At 49.0% G+C, this 20,402-nt stretch overlaps 1 protein-coding gene across 2 annotated transcripts in view; it reads right to left on the reverse strand.

Annotated features, from left to right (window-relative positions):
• The window catches only part of TSPEAR (thrombospondin type laminin G domain and EAR repeats), a 184,109-nt gene that overhangs the window by 138,175 nt on the left and 25,532 nt on the right, over positions 1–20,402 (reverse strand). Inside the window, exon 1 of one of the 2 annotated variants that reach the window (XM_081570087.1) lies at positions 17,215–17,307. The exons of the other annotated variant lie outside the window; for it this stretch is intronic. The gene's annotated coding sequence lies outside the window, so the exon portion shown is untranslated. Of the gene's footprint in view, positions 1–17,214; positions 17,308–20,402 lie in introns of those variants that run through there. 2 annotated transcript variants of the gene reach the window in all.

A 20,402-nucleotide genomic window follows, 5' to 3' on the forward strand; every position in this document is an offset into this window, starting at 1 on the left:
AAATCTACTCTTACAGCTTGAGATTTCAATAGTTCTCTTTCAATAATTTATAAAACATGGAGACAGAAGGTCAGGAAGAATATAGATGATTGAGTGGCTCAGTGGTGAAGAATCTGCCTGCAATGCAGGAGACACATGAGTTCAATCCCTGGGTCAGACATGGGTTCAATCCCTGGGTCAGGAAGATCCCCTGGAGAAAGAAATGGCAAAACACTCCAGTATTCTTGCCTGGGAAATCCCATGGACAGAGGAGACTGGTGGTCTACAGTCCATGGGGTTGCAGAGAGTCAGACATAACTTAGTGACTGAACATGAACATATTAACCAGTGAACTATTTGACACTGAAAAAACACTCTCCTCCCCAAACAGAAAAACCTTTCATTTTCAATCAAAGTAAAACATGTATCAGGAAAGTTCACATTTGTTAAGACAGACCATATAGGGGCTATAAAACAAGTCTCTGTAAATCTGAAAAGATCTGAATCACAAAACAGGTATTTTCTGACCACATTGGGATTAAATTAGAAACCCAGGAACAGAAAGATCTTGTAAAATCCCCAACTACTTAGAAATGAAATAGACTTCTAAATAAAACATAAATCAGGAAATGAAGAAAAAAGGAAATCAGGAAATATTTTGATGTGTATAAAAGTGAAAATACAACATACAAAATTCATGGGATGTTGCTAAAGCGATGCTGAGTGGGACATTCGTAGCACTGAATGTCCTTGTTTGAGAAGAAGAAAACTCTCAAATAAATGACCTTGGCTTCCACCTTAAGAATCTAGAAGGAAAATTAAATTCAAAAAAGATAAACAAAACCAAAGATTGGAGTAGAAAATTAATGGAATGGAAAACAGAAAAATAAAAGAGAAAATCAAATAAGCCAAAAGCTGTTTCCTTGTGAAAATGGATAAAATTGAATAATCTTTATCCATACTGACTAGCAGGCCAGAGAAGATACTAATCACCAGTATCGAGAATGAGAGATGTGACATCACTAGAGCTCCTAGTCATTGGAAGTATAATAAGGGAACACTATGAGTCACTTTATGCCCATAAATTTGACAAACTAAGTGAAATGGATTAATTCCTTAGAAGACACAAACTATCAAAAATCACTCAAGAAGAAATATATAAACTGAATAGCCCTATATCCATCAGAGAAATTGGACTTATAGTTAAAAACCTTTCCATAACCCACCTGCCCATTGACAGGTGAATGGTTAGCAAACTGAGAAAAATATACACCTTGGAGTCTTACTCTGCAGTAAAAAGGAGCAAATTATTAACACACACCACAGCCTGAGTAAATCTTAAGGGAGCTGTGTGGAGTGAAAAAAGTCAGTCTCAAAAACTGACATATTGTAGGATGCCAAAGAATGTTCAAACTACTGTACAATTGCACTCATTTCACATGCTAGTAAGGTTATGATCAAAATCTTTCAAACTAGGCTCTAGCAGTACTTGAACAAGAAATTCCAGATGTACAAGGTAGATTTAGAAAAGGCAGAGGAACCAGAGACCAAATTGCTAACATTCATTAGATCATAAAGTAAGGGAATTCCAGAAAAACATCTGCTTCATTGACTATGCTAAAGCCTTTGATTGTGTAGTTCACAACAAACTTTGGAAAATTCTTAGAGATGACCAGACCATCTTACCTGCCTCCTGAGAAACCTGTATGCAGGTTAAAAAGTAATAGTTAGAACCGGACATGGAACACCTGACTGGTTCAAAATTGGGCAAAAAAATACCACAAGGCTGTATATTGTCACCCTGCTTATTTAACTTATATGCAGAGTACATCATGTGAAATGCCTGGCTGGATGAATCACAAGCTGGAATCAAGATTACCAGGAGAAATATCAACATACGATACCAGTCTAATTGCAGAAAGTGAAGAGGAACTAACGAGCCTCTTGATGAAGGTGAAAAAGGAGAGTGAAACAGCTGCCTTAAAACTCAACATTCAAAAAACTAAGATCATGGCATTTGGTCCCATCACTTCCATGCAAATAGATAGGGAAAAAGTAGAAGCAGTGACAGATTTTACTTTCTTGGGCTCAAAAATCACTGTGGACAGTGACTGCAGACACAAAATTAAAAGACACTTGGTCCTTGGGAGGAAAGCCATGACAAACCTAGACAGCGTATTAAAAAGCAAAGACATCACTTTGCCAACAAAGGCCCATGTAGTCAAAGCTATGATCTTCCAAGCAGTCAAGTATGATGAGAGAACTGGACCATACAGAAGGCAGAGTGCCGAAGAACTGACGCTTTTGAATTGTGGTGCTGGAGAAGACTCTTGAGAGTCCCTTGGACAGCAAAGAGATCAAACCAGTCAGTCCTAAAAGAAATCAGTCCTGAATATTCATTGGAAGGACTGATGTTGAAGCTGAAGCTCCAATACTTTGGCCACCTGATTCGAAGAGCAGACTCACTAGAAAAGACCCTGATGCTGGGAAAGATTGACAGCAAGAAGAGAAGGTGGCGGCAGAGGATAAGATGGTTAGATAGCATCACTGACTCAATGCATATGAACTTGAGCAAACTCCGGGAGAGAGTGGAGGACAGAGGCGCCTGGCATGCTGCAGTCCATTGGGTTACAAAGAGCTGGACATGACTTAGCGACTGAATAACAACAATAAATGATACCCTTTAATAACATTCTCAGCTTAACAAAAGAGTAGAGATGCAGAAGAGGTAAGTGGTAGCCAAGGGTTAGGGATGCGAGTGTGGGTGGATGTGGCTGAAATGGGGTAGAGGAAGGAGCCTTGTGGTGATGGTACAATCCTGCCTCTCACTGTGGTGGTGTTTGTATGAACAACAAACATGAAGATACTGCATGGAGATACACACACACACACACACACACACATAAAATTGATGAGCTCTGAATGAGATCTGTGGACTGTTAACTTCCTGGTTGTGCTCTGTGCTTGTTAACCAAGTAGCCATCATTGAGGGAACCTGGGTCAAAGTATACAGGAACTCCCTGTACTTTCTTTCTGGCAACTTCATGGAAACCTGTAATTATTTCAAAATTGAATATTAAAAAAAAAATTCCACCAAAAAAGGCCTGGACAGCTTTACTGGTGAACTCTGTCGGTGTGACACAAAACACCAGCGCATCCAAGAGGCCCAGCGTCCATCCTCTGGTGGGCCACCAAGGGAGATGCTGTGGCCTTTGACCATCCAGCACCTTCTCCTCACCCTAAACCAGGGAGCTACTGCGGTCACGTTATCATTGAGACCTCCGGGAACCTTCCTTCCTTCTCAGCACTGTTCCGGAACATGGAGCCGAACACCCTCCCGATGTGGTGTGCCAGCAGGGGCACAGTCCTGGCTGCCTCCCTAATTCCACAGATGGCCCATCTGCCCTCTGGGATGGCTCCAACCCAATGCCTGCCCACCCCACGTGCCCCCCAGGTGTGGGTGTGAAAGACAAACTAATCAAGCAGAATCCTGGCTGAGCCCCACCTCTATGACTCGGTGAGCATCACACTCTGATGTTTATTAGACCTGTGATGCTGGAGGCCTCCGGAGAAGGCAATGGCAACCCACTCCAGTACTCTTGCCTGGAAAATTCCATGGACGGAGGAGCCTTGTAGGCTGCAGTCCATGGGTTTGCTAGGAGTCAGACACGACTGAGCGACTTCACTTTCACTTTTTACTTTTCCCTTTCATGCATTGGAGAAGGAAATGGCACCCACTCCAGTATTCTTGCCTGGAGAATCCCAGGGACGGGGGAGCATGGTGGGCTGCCGTCTACGAGGTTGCACAGAGTCGGACACGACTGAAGCGACTTAGCAGCAGCAGCAGCAGCAGCTGGAGGCCTCAGAGCCTGGACCAGCCAGTGTGGGCACCATGGGGATGACCCAGGCAGGCGCCGGGGGCCACTGATGGGTTAGTCCCTCAGCCTAGCTGGTTGGGACCAGGCGGCCTTGCTGCCACACAATATAATCAGGTCTGGGAGGTGTGAGGACGACGATGTCTGGGCTGCCTCATGGGAGGTCAGAGAGCCCACTGCTTCTGACCCCACACGTGGGGGAGGGGTCCTGCAGGCCATGGGCTCAGAAGCAGGAAGGGACACTGCAGGGGCCGGGTCTGCAGACCAGGGCAGAGCAGGAGGGCTGGCAGCACCCAGAAGGCTGGCAGGAGGGGACCACATACACGATGTGCTTGCAGTACATGGGGACATATAGGACAGGTTTGCAGCTCAAAGGCACACAGCAGGATGCCTGGCAGGGGCTGGACACAGAGCAAATGTCCTGGCAGGGACTGGGTGCATAGCAGATCGGCTGGCACAGCAGAGCCACACGGGAGGCACCACAGGGGCTCCCACAGCCCAAAGCAGGGCAGCAGAGAGTAGGGCAGGCCGGCTGGCAGGAGCTGGGCACACAGCAGGCCGACTGGCAGCTCACAGAGCACCTGGTGTCACACATGGTGGTTTGGGGCTTGGAGGGGTCAGAATGGAGGATGGGGCTGGTCTGGAGGCTCCCTCTCCAGAGTGCTCTTTACACCCAGGCCGTGGCATCCTGGCAATGAGGCACAGAGTGTCTTCCTCGTGGCCGCCTGTTGTTTTTCCTCCTCCTCCCCCCGAGGGTCTCTTCCTGGAGCTTCCAGCTGCTGTGACTCAGTTCAGGAAGCTCCCTCAGCTGGAGGCTGACAGTGACCCAGTGGCCCTCGGATTTCTGGAATCAGAGCCTGGGTTGGATGGGGAAGGGCCGTCAGGCCAGGACTGGGTCCCCTCATCATGATTTTCAAGGTCCTCTCCAATTTAACCAGCCTGTCATCTGTCCACACAAGCACAGTCACACTCACTGCACCGGTGCCCCCATCTGATTTGTCATCCAGAAGGTTCTCCCTTGGGGTCGGGCTCCTCACTGGGGGCTGTGGCCACGTTATTGCCATAATCATAACAACAGGGTTCCAGTTCGTGCCAGTGCTGAGCTAAGTATTTTACATGGACTGTCTTGTAACCAATCAGTTATCAACCCTGGCACCATTCAAGGGGCCGACAACACAGATATCCAGTTAGAAAGACCTCGAAGGTCTTGTAATGCATGCAGGTTCCACCCCTGTGAACAGAGAAGCTCTGAAGCTGCTTGGTCTCACTCTGCAATCTGTGGTCTTTACATTGCTCCTAATGGAGTGGGATTTAGGTGTGGTGTGTGATTCTTGGACCTGTAAATTGGAATTTTCCTAATCAGATTAGGATGTTTTGTCCCTTATTTCTTCAAAATATCCTTAGGCTTCAGTGTCATTCTTTTCTCCTTCTGGGGTTGAAATTACTTGCATGTTAGCCTTTCGGATATGGTCTCAAAAACCGTCTTCGTTTTTCTTATCTCTTTGTCCCTCTTCTTCAGATTGGATACTTTCTACTGACATGTCTTCAAGTTCACTGACTCTTTCTTCTTCCATAGCCCAGGTTGTGCTGCCTGCTACTCAGGCTCTATGATCTGAGTCTGTCCTCCTACACTGGCTCTCTGGCACCCCATGCTGTGGGGTTTCCCATTGCTCCTGGAACATTTCTGTTTCTGAAGCAAGGTCCTCACACCCCCTCCTTGCTGCCTCTGCCTGAAGCACCCACCACCCCTGACCTTTCACTGCACCCACTGTCAGCTCAGCATCACCTCCTCCCAGAGGCCCCTAGATCACCCACCAGCACTCACTTCTCCACTGAACCTGCTTTCTTTTCTGGGCCTCAGCCCCCACCCCCCAGAATGATTCCATGCATTGGTTTTTCATTCACTCATTTATCCATTGCCCTGGAGGGCTCATGAAGCTGGATGTCTCTACCCCAGCACACAGAATAATCTGTTGCCTGAGCAAATCAGTTCTTGCATGATTACAATAAGGCAGGAGCTGACAAACTTTCTGCAAAGGGCAGAGAGTAAGCATCTCAGGCTTTGTAGCTACGTGGTTTTGCTCACAACAACTCAACATTGTAGGGGAAAGCAGCCTTAGACACACTAAATGCATTTGTGTGGCTGTGCCCCAAAGAACTTCATTCACACACAGGCAACAAAACGTATTTTCCCCAGAAACTAAAGTTTGCAGGCTCCTGCTTCAAAGTTTTCCTATGCAAAGTAAAAAAGCTTGAGGGCTTCCCTGGTGGCTCAGACAGTAAAGCGTCTGCCTGCAATGCGGGAGACCCAGGTTCGATCCCTGGGTTGGGAAGATCTCCTGGAGAAGGAAATGGCAACCCACTCCAGTACTCTGAAAAATTCCATGGACTGAGGAGCCTGGTAGTCTACAGTCCATGGGGACACAAAGAGTCAGACATGACTGAGTGACTTCACTTTCACTTTCATATGCAAAGTAAAAGCTCAAAATACATGATGGCCTCAAAGTCTTCACTGACAGCATGCGGTTAAAAAGAGTAAAAGGATACAGTACTTTTAGTCAATCTGGGGGTCCCCGTGCACAATGATAACCTGGAGAAACACCATGAACCCCATGGAAAGGCAAACTAGAATATCCTGTTTAGAGGGAGGAACTGGCCTCAAAGCCAAACTAATTCATGGAGGAGAATAGCCCAGAAAAGCGTGCCCCAGGATAATAAGATGTTGGGGAAACATAGTGACAACAACCACGAGGAAGTCAACAGTTGTGCTTCTATGTTGCTGGGACGCCCACAGCCTGGGTATAAAAGCTGCCAAGAGAGGCAGCCTGTAGACATCTCCAGCTCTCCTCCCAACACCAGCCAGCCCCACGCCACCATGTGCCATACCAGCTTCTCCTCAGGCTGCCAGGCTGCCTGCGTGCCCAGCTCCTGCCAACCAACCTGCAGCACATCCAGCACCTGCCAGGCCACCTGCGTGCCCGTGAGTTACAGGCCAGCCATATGTCTGCCAGTGACCTACAAGCCCACCCTGTGTGTGACTCCTTCCTGCCAGTCCTCCGTGTTCCTGCCCATGAGCTACAGCCCAGCCGTGTATGTGGCTCCCTCCTGCCAGTCGTCCGGGTGCTACCAGCCCTCCCGCCCCACCCTGGTCTGCAGACCCATCTCCTGTAGCACCCCTTCCTGCTTGTGATCATGAGCCTCCTCCCAGCTGCTCCCAGTGCAGACTGGATCACTCCTATACCCCTCCCAGCACGAGTCCTCAGTGGGCCTCCAGGTTCTGCATGTGGCAGATGAAAAGCATGATCGACCAACCTCTGAACCTGGGTGAGAATGTGGCAGGATGATCTGGACCCGTCTGTGAACTGGTGCATCCTCCCCTACCCAGAGGAAGCCCTGGTTCACAGGGTCCTTCTCTGTCTCCAGCAGGAAACCACACCCTACATGAGCCAAATACAAATAAACCATGCTATGTCAATGCAGCCTCTCCCCCTGTTTTATCTTCACATATTTTGAAGTTTTCTTCTTGAAAGTATATACAGATCATAAGTACAGAGGACTCTCCTCAAAGAGCCCTCTTGACAGCTCAGCTGAAGGTGGAGGGTCCTTGGTTGGTGCAGGGTGGGGGAGGTATGTCCCCACATCAGCCACTTGAGACTCACATTGTGGGTGGGGAAGGACTTCCCCTACCTCTGAGCGGTGGGTGGGAAACAGGCCCAGACCCAGGTCCAACCTGGTGCCTAAAGGATGACCACACAGGGAGGCCAGAAGGCTCACACAAACCCACCACACACACAAAGGGGAGTCTGGCCATCCCAGGGAGAGGAGACAGATCTGAGAAAGCCTCACCCCTCAGGCCCAGGCACACAGGGCCTGCCAGGGTTGACCTTGGGCCAAGACCAGAGAGCCCCACTTTCCTCCTGGCTCCAGCCTGGCCAGCATAGCTGCCTGAGCAGCATCAGTCTCCAGCAGGGAAAGGCAGACAGATGTAGAGGTCACTTCTGTGTGATAGGCATGCAGGGGCAGCTAAAGAATGTAGGACAGAGCAAAAACACTGTGTCCACAGTCCCTGTCCTAAACACAAGATGCTGACAACCACACAAGGAGTCTGAAGTCACTGGTACCCGGAAGCTCCTCAGAAAACACCAAAACCCAAACTAAGGTCAACATCTGAGCAGGTTGATTCAAATGTTCCCACACACTGATGACCTGATACTTATTCCCAGGAAGAAACACAGTTTATGTCCATTTAAATTAATACACCTGAGGTTGACAAAACTTAGAAGACATTCAAAAAAGCAGTGAAAAATCAATTCATTGTCAAGAGACAAAGCAGTCAATACAACTAGACTCAAAGTGACCCAGACACTACAGTCGTGAAACTGAAATTTAAAAATAAATGTGACTAATATGTTAAAGGGTTGAGTGTAAAACATAGACCACACATATGAACAGATGGGGAAGTGCTGCAGAGAGATGGAAAACAGAGGAAAAGGTCAAATGGAAAGTATAGAAATAAAAATACAATATCCAAGATGAATTCCTTCAGTGGGCTCTTGAGTAAACCTGACACAGTCAAGTGTGGAATTTATGAACTTGAAGATGGGGAAATGGATACTACAATATTCAAACACAAACAGCAAGATGGTGGGGGTGGGGATAAGAACAGAACATCACAGATTATGGGACAGTATCAAACTATCATTGATGCATGTAACTTGAGTCCAGAGAGAGAAAAGGCATAGAATTTATCTCTTCACAGAAGAAATATTTGAAGAAATCATATATGAGAAATTTTCTAAAAGTGATGAAAGACATAAGCCCAAAAACACCAGAGCACCTCAAGTGGGATACGTATCTTCTCCCTTCCCCACCCCAACCAAAAAAATGACCTGGATGCATCATATTAAAATAGTGGCTGTCAAAAAAAAATAAAGAGGAAATCTTGAAAGCACTCATATGAGAAATACATGCCATGTACAGAAGAGTAAAAATAAGAATTACATCAGAGTTCTAATTAGAAATTATACAATCCAAAAGACAATGGAATGACATCTATAAAATACTAAAGGAAAAATTTGTCAGCCCACAAAACTTGGAAATATCTTTCAAAATTGAAAGTGAAACAAACACTCTCCTAGATAAACAAAAAATGAGAGAGATCAGCAGATGATATGTGCTACAGGAAATATTAAGAAAATTTCTTCAGGTCAAGCAGTATGATAGCATAGAGAAACCTGGGCCTACATAAGAAAAAGAATGGTTTTAGAAATGATTTTAAAGAGAAGATAAATATAAAAATCATTATTAGATAGTTGTCCAAAGCAAATATAATAATAGTGCAGTGTGGGATTCTTAATACATGGAAAAGTAAAATAAGACAATAACACAAAGGATATGAAAGGGAAATGGAAGTGCTGTGCTATGGAATCCTGACAGTATGGATGCAATGGTATAATATTGTCTGGAAGCAGATTGTGTTATATTAAAGGTGTAGAGTATAAACTCTAGGTCAAGCAGCTTCCAAAAATATGTTTAAGTGATGAGCTAAAAGTAGAGATGAAATGGAATAATTAAAAACATTAGACCTAAAAAGAAGGAAGTGAGGGAAAAGAACAGATGGGACAAAAAGAGGGAAATGAGGAAAAAGAACAGATGCGACAAATCGAACACAACTAGCAAGAGGGTATTCTACCTTTAAAAATAGTAACAATTACATTAAATGCAAAATGTCTAAACATCAAAATCAAAAGACAGAGATTTTCAAATTGGATCAAGAAGCAGTACCCAACCATAAGCTATCTATCAGAAATCCCACGCAGGGCTCAATTTCCTCCCTCTCAGTGCTATCCAGCTGGTCTGTCCTCCCCAGGGGCTGCAGAGCCATGCAGGCAGGAGTCTGGGCACATCACCCCAGGGTTCTCCCCTCCTTCCCAACACCAGGTCCCCACACCGGCAGGCAGGACGCCCAAACATCTCCACAGCAAGAGGCCCAGCGGGGAGTTGAGCAGAAGAGCTGAGCAACATGCCCCAGCCCCATGCACAGCGTGCACAGCACCCCAGGGCATGTGAGTGTGGGTGCCCGGCAGGGACACCCAGGGGCTGGGAGGGCGGGTACACCAGGACCTGACTCCTCAGGCAGCTTGCCCACCTCAGACCACCAGTGGCCAGCACAGCACAAAGCCTGCCCAGCATGAGCACGGCCACCCCCGCCGCCCCTGCCCAGAGATGGCAGGCTGTCCTTGTTGGACTGGCTTCCTGGGGCACCCAGCTCACGGACAGCAAAGTGCAGACAGGATCAGCAGCACAAAGAGTGGCTGCGTTGCCGGGACACACATCCCGGGTAATAAAGGCTGCTGGGGAGGGGCCCGCAGCCCAGACCTGTGGCCCCACCACCATGCTCTGTGTCGGCTCGCCCGCCGGCTGTGGCCCCGTGGGCTGCACCCCCATCTGCTGCCCGCCCCTGGTGTGTGGGGGTGCCTGCAACACCCCCAACCCCAATGAGTCTCTGCTGTGCTGTCCCAGGGACTGCATGGTCGCATCCTGCCAGCCACTCTGCAACCCTCAGTGTGCGTGCTGCCCCGCCGGCTGCGTCCAGGCCTGCCCCTGCAGCCCCGCCTGCTGCCTTCCTGTGACCTGCCAGACCGGGGCGTGCGAGGCCCACTCCTGCCCCATCTGCTTCTGCGTGCCTGCCTTGCTCTGCATCCCCGCCTGCTGCTGACGCTCTGGTGGGTGAAGCCGTGGCTCCTGACCCTGGAAGCTGAGCCATCTGTCAAAGGTCTTCACCCTCTGGTCCTGCCCTTCGCAGGAACAAGCTCTCCAGGCGCCACAACTGGCTGATCACCAAAGACCCTACCCACTCCTGCTGGGTTGCTGAACCAGGAGCCCAACCCACTGGCTGGTTAATAAATGCATCCACCTAGCTCCCTCTCCTCAGAAATGGTCAGGAGCCCACACCCCAGGGCCGGGAGGGCAGTTTGTGTGTGCAGAGGGGCTGGGGGGCAGGGCTGGGGACTGGCCGGTCCTTGTGAGGATGTCCTAAGGGGGGCCCAGGCTTGGTGCCCACCTCTGTCCTCCCTGCCCTCGTGGTCCTGCTGCAGCCTGAGAGGCCGGCCAAGGGCCACACTGCCCTTGGTCATGAGCCAGGGGACGTTCGGCCACCACCGTGAAGAGCCCTGACTGGGTGGCCTAGCGCCAGGACAGAAGAGGGTGTGGTGACAGCCCAGCCAGGCTGCTTCCTCAGATGCCCTACTCCAGCCACTGCCTGGCCCTCAGCAGGGAGGAGCAGCACCTGTCTTCTGAGCACCTGGGGTACTGGCCAGGGTACTGGCCGCCACAACGCCTGGCCCAGGGAGCTCCTGGTCATGGCTGCTCGGGGATGCAGAGAAGCAGGGCTGTAGGCCCTCCCCTCACATCTACCTCCACACCCACTGAGGGGGCCCAGGGCGGACAGCCTTGAGTCGCTGCAGTAGAGTCCTGGCCATGGTGAGTGAGGCGACCCCCAGATGACCACGCAGGTCAGGGCAAATGTGCAGCAATGCCTGCACACCTGCTGGGCCCCCAGCAATCTGCCATCCTCCCCTCCCTCACGTGATGTGTGTAGCCTGGTGTGGTGGTGTGCGTGCGGGCTGGAAAAGAATTCCCAGATATGAGACAGAATGAGAGAACAGAGTTTATTAGAGTGGGAGACGCAGCTAAAATGGGGCCGGCTCAGCAGAGAGCCGACTTCGAAAGTGAAGACTCAGTCAGCTAAAATATAATTCTGGCATTGCATTTAATGGCATGGACAATTGTTCTCACAAACTGCATAATCCTTTTTCCACTTGTAACTTCTCTTCAGACAATTTTAACTTAGTTTCATGTACCTTACAGTAGGCAGAGAGGAGGATCCAGCCTGCCACCTGGCACGGCACATTCTAATCCTTTCTAAATTGGCGCTAGCCACAAACATTCAATAACTTCTAAAGGTTCAGTCCCCTTTAATGTAAGGTTCCAATTCTCACACAATCCAGTGAATACGTCCCATTCATTAGCTAATAAGCAATACAGTGGATCTTCCCATCCAGGAATAAAAGCTTCATCCACTTTAAACTCTTTCTTCTTAAAGACTGGCATTTTGTTTCATGAATCCTACTCATAGTGCCAATTTAATGTTTCACCTAAACTTTTAACTTTTGTTTCAGGTTCAAAGGATTCATTAACAAAAGAAATCACTCGTTATACACAAACAATATTTAATAGAGCATTATCTAACTTACTTTCAATATACAAGCATTAAAAGAACAGAGCAGTAGAAACAGTAGAGGGAGGTAACCCACATGTATCACCGAATTGGGCCAAACAACACCCAGCCTCAAACGGTGCTGGAAGTCCCGTGACAGCAATCTGGAGTCCCACTGGGGAAAGGTCCTGGGCAGCATGTCCACTGCACGGGTGAGACTTCAAAATTGCAGTTTTGAGGATTCCCGCTTATAATTTCAGGCCACAAACTGATATCATCGTCAGTTTGTGAGCAAATTACAGATCTGGTTTTATGTTAACCTTTTTCACAATGCTGTTTATCTTGTGAGTCTTAGGATGTTGCTAAACCCCAAGTGTGGTTGGCCAGACCTCCTCCACAGGCTTGAGAATTCCAAGACCTGCTCCCTAAGTTATCTGTAGTGCCTCTCAGCTTGCACTTGTGAGCAGGCACATAGTCAGGGCAGTGTCCAGACAGGTCAGGAGCAAGGTCAGAGGCCTGCCTGCTCTCCTTTCTTCTCTGAAGCCTGGACAAGACCACTTCCATTTAATTCCCCTAATACCTAGGGGGCTCAGCACCCCATCACCACGTGCCTGGCAGGGGTATACCACATCTACAAGGCACTGTCATCTGGGTAGCCACATGCCTGCCTATCACATCAGTGCTCCCATCTGTAAGGTGGGTCTTTACTGACTCGGGAGTGCTCCGTGAGACATGGTTTACAATGAGCTGCATCTGGTCCCAGCACACACTTCCCTGAGGCCCCCAGCCCACTGGGCAGCATTAACACAACTGAGAACCTGAGCGTGAGCTCACAACCTCCAACACAGTGCATGTGGACACACGTCCACACACCAAGGGCGGCAGACACAACAGATGTCCCCAGAACTTCATGCTGTGGGTTCTTATCCACAGACTTGTAAGCAAGCGTGCTTTAACATCCAAGGAACTAAAAAATAGGATGAAAAACATGAGAAAGGAACAAGATATTATTTTAAAAAACAGATATATCTGAGAGAACCAAACAACTGATAAAGCCAAAACGTATAAAAATCATTGCAATAAAAGCCCACAGCCTGGGTAGGATGGAAAGTTGGGGAGACCAGTGCACACGAACCAGACACTGACCTGAAAAAAATTACACAGAAACTAAGACATTCATAAAAAAAAAAAAAAAATGATGATAGGCAGCCAGCAGACTTGGGAGATAGAGAAGGGTCAGTACATGTCACATGGTTCTCCAGAGAGAAGTGGAGAGAGTCGACACTCAGGGACAGAGACCAGATTCCAGAAATGAAAACACACAATTAAGAAGAAATCCACGTGGTGAAAACAGAGAACACTCAGGTTAGGGAGCATCCACAGCACCAGAGAGATGGGCTGGGGCCTGGGACCCTTCCCTGCAGGGCCTGCACCTGGACAAATGTCATCTCCAGCTACAGATACCAAGAAACTAGAGGGACTAAAAGTAACTGCGTGCATGTGCAATTGGGACAGATTGTGGACAAAAGATACAAAAAGACCAAAAACCCAACTGCCACTTCCAAGGTGTCAGGAGCAAAGGCAGGGTCCTGCTCACACCCCCTGCACACAACCCCACGAAGGGGGTAGGCAGACCACCCAGGACACCCCTCTGGCCTGACCCCTGGACCTGCCGCCACCCTCACCCATTTAAGGAACCAGCTCACACGCCTCCTCGGGGAGCAAGCAGGGCACCTGTTACTTGTTCTCCCTCCCTCCACTGCAGCACGAGTCCCAGTGAAGCCCTGCCTGAATTTCTCACCTGACCTCTCATCAATTCCTACTGATGGAGATGGCCTAGCACCTGGTTGGTCACAAAAGGAGCAGGTTGGCCACAAAGGACAACAAAGAGGAGACTTCTCAGCAGTGACAAAACCTGGCAGGTTCCAAGGAAGAAAGACAAAGCCTCCAACACAGAAAAGACACACACTCTTCTCAGAACACAGCAGAGCAAGCAGACCAATAGCATTCAAGGGTAATGTATTCAAAATCTGAACATTTTTAATTACTTTTCTCTAGCTTTAGATGAATCTTGCTGAAATGAGACTTTGTTATCTAATAGTTTGGGTACATTTTGCCTCAAAGAATTTCCAATTTCATGAGGAAATGTCATCGTGGCCTAAAAAAAATTGTGCGCAGTGTATAAACACATGTGAATCTTCTAAGAATTTCAGCTAGATACCTCCTAAAATGGTATTTATCACAAGATGATACCCCGTTACAACAGGTCAGAAATTGACTTTACTGTCACTTTGAAACAAGGGACTGACATTTCCCTTTTGACTTTGTTCCACTGTATGACATATTGAAAATATCTGTGCTGTTTTCTAAAGCTTGTCTATGAAAAGTGTCATGGAAAAGTAGTTAAAATCATTCAATATATGCATAGCAAAATCAGGGGCAGAAATTAAACAGAAACAGTTATCCACAGAGACGGACAAGGTCAAAAGATGGTTCTCTGAAAAGACGAGTCTTTGGCTTGTGGTGGCTCAGATGGTAAAGCGGCTGCCTGCAATGCGGGAGACCCGGGTTCGATCCCTGGGTTGGGAAGATCCCCTGGAGAAGGAAATGGCAACCCACTCCAGTATTCTTGCCTGGAAAATTCCATGGACTGAGGAGCCTGGTAGGCTACAGTCCATGGGGTCGCAAAGAGTTGGACACGACTGAGTGACTTCACTTTCTTTTCACTTTGGCTTAAGGAACTGGCTGGCAGAATAAAACAGAAGGCACAGTAAAGGCCACCAGGAAACTGGGACTGAAAATTATGCCAGAACTACAGGAATAAGAGAGATTTTTAAATTAATCATTGGCTATTTCAACAATTTTGTCCCAATAAATTCTCTAAAGATATTAAAACTTACTATGATGAATTTATTAGAAATGTAAATAACCTTTAGGCCCTAAAGAAACTGAATCAGGATTTAGAATCTACCTGCCAAGACCATACCAGAGATGGTCTAGGAATAAATGTTTCCAAAGTGACACAAAGTCTCCCAGAGAATACTAAGATGAGATAGCTCCCTCACTGTATGAGGTGAAACTCACCTGAGCGCCTAAAGGTAAAGGTAAAGACTGTCAACAAAAGGAACCATGTACGGGGCAATTCAAACCACTCAGAGCACATCATTGCTGCTAGAGGATGGGGCAGTGGTTACTCTGGGACGATGGGGCTTGGGGCCACTGGAAGAAGCCTTAGATGGTGTTAGGCGTGGGTATCCCCACTTCCTGGACCTAGAGGCAGTTACAGGCAGCGCCAACTCTGTGAAAAGCCATCAAGTTTTGACCTTGTTTTGTGTCCTTTTCTACATGAGCATCACCCTGTAAAAAATATATAAAATAGAAGATAAAGTTCCTAACACATTTCACAATGACCAGGCTCTCCACACCTGGAACATCTGATGATGATGGCTGTGGTTTAACATATGGAACAGCCAGTCCCACACCTGCTGGCAGTATAGTTTGGGAACAACCACTTTGTGGTGAGATTTGTACCCTCTGGAGTTGGTGAAGGCATGCACAGTGACACATGAACAGGGCACTTCTCGACAGACATGCTCAAGAAACACTGACACAAGCAAGAAGTTAAAAGAGTGAAAATGTGCAGCATTTGTGGTAGGAACTAAAAAATCAGAATAACCTAAGTGTCTGTGACTGGAGACTAAATTGATGGATACCAGTATATTTGGATGGTGGAATATTATATAGCCCTGAACAGATGCCAAGAGCTGGCGTATCTGCAAGGATGAGTTACTCCAATGTAAAGGTGGAGGGGGAAAGCAAGTTACAAAAAGATACACAGCATATGACAACATCTGAACTTTAAAACATACTAAGGATCTAATGTATTGTCTCAGAACATGGATGAAGAAATGCACTGGGGAGAGAAACCCCAAGTTCACACAGGGGTTCCTGTGGAGAGAGCCAGGGAAGGTGCTTCAAAGGCAGTAAAACCCATTTCCTGGCTGCGGCTCTGCTGGCATCTTCATCTCGCTCACAGCCCACCCAGCAACACAGCTACAGCCCCTGCCGACCCCTCCCCCACACCATCCTCACCCGCGCAGTGAGCTTCACAGGAATTACCATAGCCCAGCTTAACCACCACCCGGAAAAGGCAATGGCACCCCACTCCAGTACTCTTGCCTGGTAAATCCCATGGACGGAGGAGCCTGGTAGGCTGCAGTCCATGGGGTCGCTGAGAGGCGGACACGACTGAGCGACTTCACTTTCACTTTACCCTTTCATGCACTGGAGAAGGAAATGGCAACTCACTCCAGTATTCTTGCCTGGAGAATCCCAGGGACGGCGGAGCCTGGTGGGCTGCCGTCTATGGGGTCGCACAGAGTCGAACACCACTGAAGCGACTTAGCAGCAGCAGCTTAACCACCCACAGAGCCAGTCTAGCGCGTGTGTGTGCACACCTGTGTGTTTGTGCACGTGTGTGTGCCTGGAGTTGGTGAAGGCATGCACAGTGACACACGAGCAGGGCACTTCTCGACAGACATGCTCAAGAGACACTGACACAAGGAAGAAATTAAAAGTGAAAATTTGCAGCATTTGTGGTAGGAGCACACGCACGTGGTCCAGATGGAGATGGGCCAGAGGAATTGCCTGCAGTAACAGCCTGGAGCCACGAGAAGGCGGCAGACGAAGGCGCCGAAACGGGGCTTCGCGGGGAAGCTGGGGCTCACATCTGCATCCCCGCGTGCACCCCTCCTGAGACAGGAAACCCGGGGGCCATAGTTCTGAGTCTCCCTCTTTGTCACATAGGTTCTGAATCCCTTATCATAATCCCTCTTATGTTCTCACAGCTCTTTACTTTGGCTTTTCATTATATGAGGTTCTCACCATGTGGCCTGTTTGCTAACATTTTCTAAGACTCTGATGTGGCAAGCATTATGCCCAAAGCTCACATGTTATTTCTAATCTCTTCTACAACTCTGCAAGGGAGCTCCCTTCTTGAGACGAGGGAAAGGCAGTTCAGAACCGATAAAGAACTTGCCCTAGCTGAGACTGAAGCCCACACTTGCCAACCTCCACAGGCCACACGAGCTCAGCCGTGCTGTGGGCTCCACCAGCGGCCTGGAAAGTAGAGCCCAGACTAACCTGAAAGCAGATAACCGGTTCTACTTCTGCAGGCAAGGCGGGCTATGGAGGCGTCAGACCCGCGGTGCGCCGCCGCAGCAAGCCCACACTGTGCTGCCTGTGGGTGCGTGCGTGAGCGTGCGTGTGCACGTGTGTGCGTGACCTGTACGTGTTTACGCTGCGTGCGGGCACGTGCGTTGGTATATATGTCGAGTGGGAGCACTTACACGTGTGTTTGTGTGTGTGCGCTGCATAGTGGATCCTTTGGGTGTGCAGATGCATGTGAGAGTATATGTCCAAGCTGAGTGGTTCCATTTCTGGCTCAGTTTTACCCAAAGTCCTTGAAATGTAAACAATAGGAATATATTGCAGATCACCTGGACAGATCAGCGGTATCATCTGCCTCCAGGACATAAATTAAAAGGTTGGAAATCAGGTTGTCAGCAGTGAGAAAGTCCCAGAAGGGACTGTGTCCCCTTGCCTGTGGGCGGGGACGGCCACCACCCTTAACGGTAAGCGAAGGAAGCCCAGGATTCAAGGGCTGCCCCTGGGGAGCTGGGGTGCCTCCCACCACACTGCCCGACTGGGATCCCCCACTGTTTTGTGCATCTGGTCCCCTGAGGGCTGGAGGGGGAGGACGGACACCTGGAGGGTGCACGGGCAGAGCTCTCGCTACAGTCGGAAACAAAGAAGAGACCACAGCCAGCCACCATGGTGCCTGAGTGTCTCAAACCACACCCATCTCACCCTCTTAGAAAAGCTCCCAGGAAAATCCATTACAAAATAAACCCCCAGAAGCAAAAGGCATGGAATTTGAAGTTGCTTCAGAGCATGTGGCAGGGAGTCAATTTACCTATATCTCCAGCTAGGTAAAGCTGGTCCCGCTGTGCACTCCAGTTCCCTGCCTGGCACTATCCTGCAGGGCTGGCCTCTACCCCGTGTTGTCATTCTCTTTGCTGAGCACCTTTCTCAGGGTGGAGCTTGGCTTGGCCTAAACAGAAAGGTCACAGATGCCAACAGGAGGAGGAGGAGCAAGGACAGTCCACAGCCACGTCCTCCTGCCCACTGTCCACTCGGCCCCTGCACGCAAGCCCTCCACTGGAGTAGGTCTAACCTGAAACAGTCCCACAAGCAGACAGTGGGGAGGGTCTAGACTGATAAACCACATGGCACAGCCATGTGAAGGAAACCTAGCTATGGTACAAAGAGTGAAAAAAGTAAGTTCCAGAAGATTACATTTGGGATAGCGCCCTTCCAACATCGAGGGAAACTAGCAAATCAGAAATTCTACCTTTCAAGAATACAGAGATGTGGATCCACTCTATGATGTTAAAGGTAATGGAATAATAAACATACATTTCTAGCTGAAACGTACCCAGGAAGTTAAGGGTAAATTACTGATGTTCTACTTTCCATGTTAGGTAGAGCATTCATGAGGTTTATTATAAGAACCAATAATTGATCAATTGATCAATTTAACATGGGTGATATGTGGGCCAGGAATGAATTGAGACATGAGCTACAAACTAGAGCAATCCTAATTCTGTAAACCTGACTCCAAATGAGTCAATGCTGCCCCAATGGACTTGACTCTGTGACGCAGGAAGCAGGATGTCTTCCAACAAGATGATAAACCGGCCTCTCTCCCTGAGGCAGGAAACAAGGCAAGTCACTGCTGAGCCTCCTGCACCCAGACCTCACTGGCCACTCCTTCCACCCAAAACCTCCCACCTTCCCATGAGCCGCTGGGGACAGGGATCACTGAATAGGGGATCAGCCTTAAATTCTTGGTAACAGCCTGGTGGTGGCTGTAGTTGCTCAGTTGTGTGCAACTCTCTGCGACCCCATGGACTGTAGCCCACCAGACTCTTCTGTCCGTGGGATTTTCCAGGCAAGAATACTGGAGTGGGTTGCCATTTCCTTCTCCAGGGGATCTTCCCAGCCCAGGAATCGAACCTGGGTCTGCTGCCTTGCAGGCAGATTCTTTACCACTAGAGCCACCAGGGAAGCTCTGGTAATAGCCTAGCTAGCCTGAAAACAGAAATGAAAGACAGCTAGGAAGAGACTGTTGGATGGGGAAAGCACAGTTTATTTGGCTCACATGGGGTGTGGTTTCCTGCTGGAGACAAGAGAAGGACCCTGCGAACCAGGGCTTCCTGGGGGGGATGCACCAGTTCACAGGAGGGTCCAGATCATCCTGCCATATTCTTGCCCGGCTTCAGAGGTCGGTTTAGTGTGCTTTTTTTATCTGCCACGTGCAGAACCTGGAGGCCCACTGAGGACTTGCACTGGGAGGGGTGCAGGAGTGACCCCGTCTGCACTGGGAGCAGCTGGGAGGAGGCTCGTGATCACAAGCAGGAAGGGGTGCTACAGGAGACGGGTCTGCAGACCAGGGTGGGGTGGGAGGGCTGGTAGCACCCGGAGGACTGGCAGGAGGGGGCCACAAACACGGCCGGCCTGTACCTCACGGGCAGGCACACAGCTGGCTTAAAACTCACAGGCACGTACACGGCTGGCCTGCAGCTAACGGGCAGGCACACAGAGGACTGGCAGGAGGGAGTCACACACACAGCTGGCCTGTAGCTCACGGGCAGGCAGGACGGCTGGCAGGGGCTGGACGTGCTGTAGGATGGGTGGCAGGATCTGGGCACACAGGCAGCCTGGCAGCCTGAGGAGAAGCTGGTGTGGCACATGGTGGCGTGGGGCTGGCTGGTGTCAGGAGGAAGGTGGATGATGTCTTCAGGTTGCCTCCCTGGGCGGCTTTTATACCCAGGCCGTGGGCGTCTGGACAACACAGACGTGACTGTTGTCTTCCTTGTTTTGCCTCTTCCCGGCTGTCTCCCAGGACATAGTTTTCTGTTGTAGATTTTTTTAGTTGCTTGTTTGGCTTTTATTTACCTTCATAACTAATTGCTCCTCTTCAAGCTCTTGTTCACTTGGCAACCTGCCTGAGTGCCTTACTGGCTCTGTCTGGATTCTGCTTCATTCCTTAAAATTTTACCTGACCCACTTTTGTACGAATCTCCAGATGTTCCTCCCTGTGTGATACGGGTCCTCAAACAGCCATGGAAACCACCCTCCTCCCATGTCAGCTCTACCGTGGAGCAAGGAAAGCAGAGTGCATCTGTCTGACACCCGAGTGTCCAGGGTGTCAAGCTGAAGGTGGGGCACCAGGGGACAGGAAGAATGGGGACTCCTCACCCACAGGG

The sequence above is a fragment of the Giraffa tippelskirchi genome, chromosome 2, assembly GCF_054371585.1.
Source record: "Giraffa tippelskirchi isolate mGirTip1 chromosome 2, T2T-mGirTip1v1.2.pri, whole genome shotgun sequence".
NCBI classification, from domain to species: domain Eukaryota; kingdom Metazoa; phylum Chordata; class Mammalia; order Artiodactyla; family Giraffidae; genus Giraffa; species Giraffa tippelskirchi.